This window comes from Gorilla gorilla, chromosome 11, assembly GCF_029281585.2.
Source record: "Gorilla gorilla gorilla isolate KB3781 chromosome 11, NHGRI_mGorGor1-v2.1_pri, whole genome shotgun sequence".
Classification (NCBI taxonomy): Eukaryota; Metazoa; Chordata; class Mammalia; order Primates; family Hominidae; genus Gorilla; species Gorilla gorilla.
Genome location: NC_073235.2, coordinates 91,744,403 through 91,752,152, shown reverse-complemented (window position 1 = coordinate 91,752,152; position 7,750 = coordinate 91,744,403). Strand labels below are relative to the sequence as shown.

Genomic DNA, 7,750 nt, shown 5'->3' with positions numbered 1-7,750 from the left:
ATCAACTCAGATTTTCCAGTACCTAGATGTATCATCAATGAAGGCTGTGAATGAGCAAAGATGGCAGCCTGCCCCTTCCTTTGGGAGGTCCATCTCAGGGAGGTACAAACTTGTTGCCAGCCTGAACACACCTGTGGGAGGTGGCTGGCGACTCTAGATCGGAGGTCTGACCCAGTCAGGAGAAATGGGATCAAAGGCCTGTTTAAAAAAGTTGTCTGGGTCATTGGCAAAACCTGAGTCCTGTCCTCTTGCTCTCTTCCTGGGACGGCATGAGCTTCACCACTCGCTCCACCTTCACCAACTACCGGTCCCTGGGCTCTGTCCAGGTGCCCAGCTATGGCGCTCGGCCGGTCAGCAGTGCAGCCAGTGTCTATGCAGGCACTGGGGGCTCTGGTTCCTGGATCTCCATGTCCTGCTCCACCAGCTTCTGGGGCGGCGTGGGATCCGGGGGCCTGGCCATGGGAATGGCCAGGGGTCTGGCAGGAATGGGAGATATCCAGAACGAGAAGGATACCATGCAAAGCCTGAACGACCACCTGGCCTCCTACCTGGACAGAGTGAGGAGCCTGGAGACCGAGAACAGGAAGCTGGAGAGCAAAATCCGGGAGCACCTGGAGAAGAAGGGACCCCAGGTCAGAGACTGGAGTCATTACTTCAAGACCATCGAGGACCTGAGGGCTCAGATCTTCGCAAATGCTGTGGACAATACCAGCATCATTCTGCAGATCGACAATGCCCATCTTGCTGCTGATGACTTTAGAGTCAAGTATGAGACAGAGGTGGCCATGTGCCAGTCTGTGGAGAGTGACATCCATGGGCTCCACAAGGTCACTGATGACCAATGTCACTCGGCTGCAGCTGGAGACAGAAATCGAGGCTCTCAAGGCAGAGCTGCTCTTTATAAAGAAGAACCACAAAGAGGAAGTAAAAGGCCTGCAAGCCCAGATTGCCAGCTCTGGGTTGACCATGGAGGTAGATGCCCCCACATCTCAGGATCATGGCAGACATCCAGATCCAATGTGACGAGCTGGCTTGGAAGAACCGAGAGGAGCTTGACAAGTACTGGTCTCAGCAGATTGAGGAGAGACCACAGTGGTCACCATGCAGTCTACTGAGGTTGGAGCTGCTGAGATGATGCTCATGGAGCTGAGACATACAGTCCAGTCCTTGGAGATGGACCTGGACTCTATGAGAAGTCTGAAGGCCAGCTTGGAAAACAGCCTGAGGGAGGTGGAGGCCCACTATGCCCAGCAGATGGAGCAGCTCAACAGGATCCTGCTGCACCTGGAGTCAGAGCTGGCACAGACTCGGGCAGAGGGACAGTGCCAAGCCCAGGAATAGAAGGCCCTGCTGAACATCGAGGTCAAGCTGGAGGCTGAGATCACCACCTACCGCCGCCTGCTGGAAGATGGTGAGGACTTCAATCTTGGTGATGCCCTGGACAGCAGCAACTCCATGCAAACCATCCAAAACACCACCACCTGCCAGATAGTGGATGGCCAGGTGGTGTCTGAGACCAATGACACCAAAGTTCTGAAACATTAAGCCAGCAGAAGCAGCGTACCCTTTGGGGAGCAGGAGGCCAATAAAAAGTTCAGAGGTGAAAAAAAATAGTCTGGCCACATTTTTGTAAAGCGGCTGTGCAGTGCTGGGGGTCCACTTCAGCCCCTGGCTGCCTTGGATACTTCAAAAACTGGTAAACAATTCCCTAGGAATGAGGCTGAATCCAGGGCGCTGAGTAGCAAGAGTCACCCCACTTGCATGGTGCTTTACAGGATAAGACCCACTGGCCTGGAACTCCAGCCAGCCACTCCTAACTAATTTTTTTTTGTACTCATTAACATCCCCACCTCCCCCTGCTCCCCACTACCCTTCCCAGCCCCTGGTAACCATCCTTTTACTCCCTATCTGTATGAGTTTAATCGTTTTGATTTTTAGATCCTAGAAATAAGTGAGAACATGTGATGTTTGTCTTTCTGTGCCTGGCTTATTTTGCTTAACATAATGATCTCCAGTTCCATCCATGTTGTTGCAAGTGACTAGATCTCATTCTTTTTTTTTGGCTTGATAGTACTCCATTGTGTATGTGTACCACATTTTCTTTATCCATTCATCTATTGATAGTCACTTAGGTTGCTTCCAAATCTTGTTGTGAACAGTGCTGCCACAAACATAGGAGTGCAGTTATCTCTTCAAGGTCCTGATTTCCTTTCTTTTGGATATGTATACCCAACAGTGGGATTGCTGGATCATATGGTAGCTCAATTTTTAGTTTTTTGAGGAACTTCCAAACTGTTCCCCATAGTGGTTGTACTAATTTACATTCCCACCAATAGTGTACAAGGGTTTATTTTTCTACACATCTTCTTCAGCATTTGTTATTTCCTGTCTTTTGGATATAAGCCATTTTATATCCAAATGATATAATGATATCTCATTGTAGCTTTGATTTGCATTTCTCTGATGATCAGTGATGTTGAGCACCTTTTCATATGCCTGTTTGCCATTTGTATGTCTTATTTTGAGAAACATCTATTCAAATCTTTTGCCAGTTTTTTTATTGGATTGTTACCTTTATATTTTCCGGAAAACCACTTTGTGGCATTATCTATTATTAATGTTCCTTGTATTAGCACTCACTTGATACATATTTTAAAAAATCATTTATTAATAGAGAAATGTTTCTTTTCCTCACATACAACTTTGCTTCCACTGATAAGAAAATAAGAATGATTAAGCTCATTATTTATATATACTCTGCCTTGTAAAGCAGAGGAATTGCTGTGTGTTTAACAAACTACTTTCTTTTTCTTTTAGTCATAGAGAAATACTATTCTTTCCAGTCACCTTGCATCACATGGGGCCATGTAACTAAGCCTGCTCAACAGAATATGAATGGATGTATGCCAGTTTTAAGCATGACCTCTAAATTATCTTGCAAACTTAAACATGCTTTCTCTGTGCTTATGAACTGACTGAATGTAGAGGATCTAGCAGAAGCACAGACAAAAGTCTGGCAGATGGTCACATCACAGTGTTTAACAGTGACAAATCCATAAAGGTCTGCGGCAACCTTGATTCTTGCCTCCTCAGAAGACATAATTCAACTGAGGGGTATAAGACAGAGTGAGAGACTGAGGCAAGTTTTAAAACAGGAGTGAAAGTTTATTAAAAAGATTTAGAGCAGGAACAAAAGGAAGTAAAATACATTTACAAGAGGGCCAAGCAGGTGACTTGAGAGATCAAGTGCATGGTTTGTTGGCATACTTCCAGGGTCATGTGTCACTTCTCCCCTGATTATTTCCTTGGGGTGGGCAGTCTGCATGTGCAGTGGCCTGCCAGCACTTGGGAGGTACCATACGTGCAGTGTGTTTACTGGAGTTGTACGCATGCTTACTTGGGGCATTCTTCTCTTACCAGTCAAATGCTCCTAGAAGGTCGTATATCAGTTAAACTCAGCCATTTTGCCTCTTAGTTCTCATGCTTGAGCCCACTTACCCAACTCCTGAGATCTTATCGGGATGCTACTGATCACGTTTCAGGTTTTTCTATTTATTGGGAGACTCCCTTTTCCTGGTGCTGGCTGTGACCAATTATTATTTTAGAGAAACAGTGTAACAATCACCTGATCATCACCTGATACTTGCCTGACATTCTCGATGAGGTTGTCGGGGAGAGACCCTCTCATGCCCTATTCATGCCTGACAAGCTACCTCCTGTAACAAAAGGAGCTGTGATCACTAAGTCACTACTTGAAGCAGAGCTGCCCAAGAGAGTCACCAAATCAGAAACATACTGTTAACAAAAAGAATCAAACCTCTGTAAAATATCTGAAGGCTTATATTCTGAGTCAAATATGAGTGAGCAGTGGCCCGTGACACAGCCCTAGGACATCCTGAAAACATGTGCCCAAGGTGGTCAGGCTATAGCTTGGTTTTATATGTTTTAGGGAGACTTAAGACATCAGTCATTGTGTGTAACATGAATTTCTTTCGGTCCAGAAAGGTAGGACAACTTGAAGCCCTCTCTCTGAAGGGAGGGCTTCCAGGTCACAGATGGAGTCAAAGGTTTTCTAATTGGCAATTGCTGAAAGAGTTATTATCTAAAGACCTGGAATCAATAGAAAGAAATGTCTAGGTTGAGATAAGGGGTTGTGGAGACCAAGGTTTTATCATGCAGATAAAGCCTCCTGGTAGCAGCTTCAGAGGTCTTATCAGACCTAAAAAGGTGCCAGACTCTAAGTTAATTCTCCCCTGGATCAAGGAAAAGGCCTAGACAGGAATGGGGATTTTCTACAAAAAGTAGATTTTCCCTCCTAAGAGATAGCTTTGCAGGGCCATTTCAAAATATGTCAAAGAAATGTATTTTGGGGTAAAATACTTTGATTTCTTTCAGGGCCAGCTATCTGTCATGTGATTCTATATTAGAGAGTCAGGCTGGATTTTGGTGTCTTATTGCTTAATGTTAATGCTGGTCAGCTGTGCCTGAGTGCCAAAGGGAGGAGGGTATAATGAGGCATGTCTGACCCTCCTTCCTCCTTCCCATCATGGCCTGAACCGGTTTATTTTGGAATGCCCTTGGCTGAGAGGGAGGGGGGAGGGCTTAGAATTTTATTTTTGGTTTACAATACACATGAGATTTTCCATGAGAAAACACATCCCTACACCCACACCTACACACCCACACCCCAGTTTATTGCCCAAATCTGTTACAGGAAAGGGGTCCTGATCCAGACCCCAAGAGAGGGTTCTTGGATCTCACACAAGAAAGAATTCAGGGTGAGTCCACAGTGCAAAGCAAAAGCGAGTTTATTAAGAAAGTAAAGTAAAAGAACAGCTATTCCATAGAACAGAGTAGGCCATTCCCAAAAGTAAGAGGAGGAATATGTCCACCCTAGGTACAATGCTTGTTTATGTACAGGATAAAAAAGATCATGGGCAGATGTGCCCTGCTACAAGGGTTTGTGATAAAGCATTTATTTTCTTAATTACTATATTTTGCAAGAATCAGTATTGTCATCTTTAAAGCAAAATTAGGAATGCTTTTGTTCTCAAGATATCAAGATATTGACACTCCCAAATCTGGGTTCGTTTAGTAAACATTATCAATCTGTTCCCTTAACTGTAAACATCTAGAGGCTAAGAATACCTGACTTTCTGGGAATGCAGCTCAGCAAGCCCCATCCTCATTTTCCTAGCCCTCACTCAAAATGGAGTCGCTCTGGTTCAATGGCCTCTGACAAATACACTGAGATATTGTTTGTTATAGCACCTGGCATTATTAATCCTGATTGACACACATTTAAAAATGTGCAGTGGTAGGACTCTATTGTCTAATTTTTGTTTTGTATACTGAATTTCTTCTTTCTGCTTATTAATTTTTAATTTTTATTACCTCCTTATAATGTGCTATTCATGTATGCTTTTTCAAAATTTTCTAAGTATTATATGTATAATTTATATATAGGTAGAATATTAATTGATAGCAAGTAAGTTAAAAATCTCACCATATTTCGATTTTGTTTAAAGAAACGTAACCAGAGTACACAATTGCTTCATAATCATTACTGTCCCAACATTAAAATTTAAGTGTAAAGGGAAGAAAAATAAATACTAAATGAATTAAAATAATTTCTGTAAAGGGAATTCAGATGTGTTATATATGTGGAACCTCTTTTTCACCTTTGAAGACTGAATTCATATTAGCATGTTTTAATGTTTTAAGAAATATATCAATGAACTTTTTTCCAGTAATTTGTATTTTCTTTAAGGCAAACACAGACATACAAAATAGGCATATTAGAAATTTACTTATTGGGTCACATTATATTTTGAGGAAATGGGTGGATAATGTTGGTTAATGAAGGAGGAGGGTTATGTATAATTACATTTTACACTTAGAATGTTTAACGCACTGTTCATTCAATCCCTCAAACACTCATCACACCAATAATACAAAGAAATAAACTTTAACCAAGAGCAAGTGATAAACTGTTGTACTTTGAACTCCTGTAACTTACAAAGAAAGAAAGCGGAATTATTCTAGAGATCTGTAAGGCTGTCAAATAGTCCCTGTGAAAAGCAATGTCAAGTAATGGCATTCTTATTTTAGAAAGAATGACAGCTGAATTAAGCATGGTGACTTGTTAGGTAATAAAAACAAGCTAACATTAATAGAATCTGTCTCACTTCCCATTGTCAAGACAGGTCCTCATTGAGGAAGCTATGCACCAGAATTCCCTCATTAATGAGCACACCAGTTTGTTTATTGTTAGAAATGTGAAAATGGTTCTGACAGCATTCCTAAAAATGCACATGATGAAGATGCATTTATTATAGGTCCTGTTATGTGGAAGCAGATTCTGAGATGGAGTTTGGAGTACAGGATAATGATTAGGGATCAACACCTGTGGAAATAATTGGGAGGAAATAGGATTTAATAGACAGATAAGCTAATATGTGATGCAGACCCAACAAAGTTTCAATCAACTCCATGGGGAGTGCTCTGGAGCATGTTAGATAGGAAAGATGTGCTCAAGTCCCTCAGTGGGTGATTAAGGACGACGGTATGGTGAGTGGGGCCACCCTTGCTTCCCTCCCTGATTCCTGGAACCCTTCAATCTTTCTATTGGAAACATACAAACGTACATAGCACATAGTGCATGGCACAATACTAGTACAAAGTTCTTTGATTTAATATCTGTATTGTATGTTGGAGGATGGCACCCCATTCTCAGAGAACATTGCTTCTGAGCTAAGCTGGTGCTTCGATTCAATAGTCCTTCAAGAGAAAATTGAAATGGCCTCCAGCAGGCTATTGGACTCACTTCCACACTTTTCTCCTGTAAAGTGAATCCACTATTCTGAGAAATCCCATGCTGGTGGATCAAACACGTCCTAATAGAAAGAGGTGCTGACTGATGCCCTGAAGGGAGGTTGAACAAATCTAAATCCAGCATATATGTCTAGTTTTTTTTTTTTTTAGATTGAATATCTCTCTCTTCCAGGATGGAAGATATTCAGTGTAATCAGCTTGTCACCAATTAGCCCGTTGATCTCTTCAAGGAATAGTGCTGTATAAGAGTTTCAGTGTAGGTTTCTCCTACTGGCAGATTGGACATTTGGTGGCATAAGTAGGCAAAGCAGCTATCTGAGTTCATTTGTACTGCTATAACAAAATACCAAAGACTGGGTATTTACAAACAATAGAAATTTATTTGTAACAGTTCTGGAGGCTAGGAAGTTCTAGATCAATGTGCTGTCAGGTTTGGTATCTGGTGAGGGTTTATTCAATGCTTCCAAGGTAATGACTCATTATTACATCCTCACATGGTGAAAGGCAGAAGGGCCAAAGGGCCGAATATATTGTGAAGTCTCTTTTATAAGGGCTTTAATCTTATCCATGAAGGAGAAGCCCTCATGAAATAATCATCTACTAAAGGCCTCACCAGTTAATACTCCTGCATTGGCGATTAAGTTTCAACATAAATTTTGGAGGGAACACAAACATTCAAATCATAGCAGCAGGCTTGTAAATGTGAAGCTGTGGTGTTGGGCCCACGCATTTCCTACCAGAACTACTTTATTCACATGCCACTACTGGGATGGTAGATTTGTGAGGCTGCTGATACCAAGTGGATAGCAATTATTTTATTTCTGGCAGCAATATGAAATATTCCATCTTTTAAATTTTGTTTTGGAGTCTAATGTTAAAAATTACTGTTAGCTTTTGTTAGTATTTTCCTGATCTT

At 41.9% G+C, this 7,750-nt stretch overlaps 1 pseudogene; it reads left to right on the top strand.

The window, feature by feature from the left end:
• The first annotated feature begins 269 nt into the window (after window positions 1-269).
• On the top strand, window positions 270-1,545 carry LOC101124903 (keratin, type I cytoskeletal 18-like; annotated as a pseudogene).
• The last annotated feature ends 6,205 nt before the right edge of the window (window positions 1,546-7,750 follow it).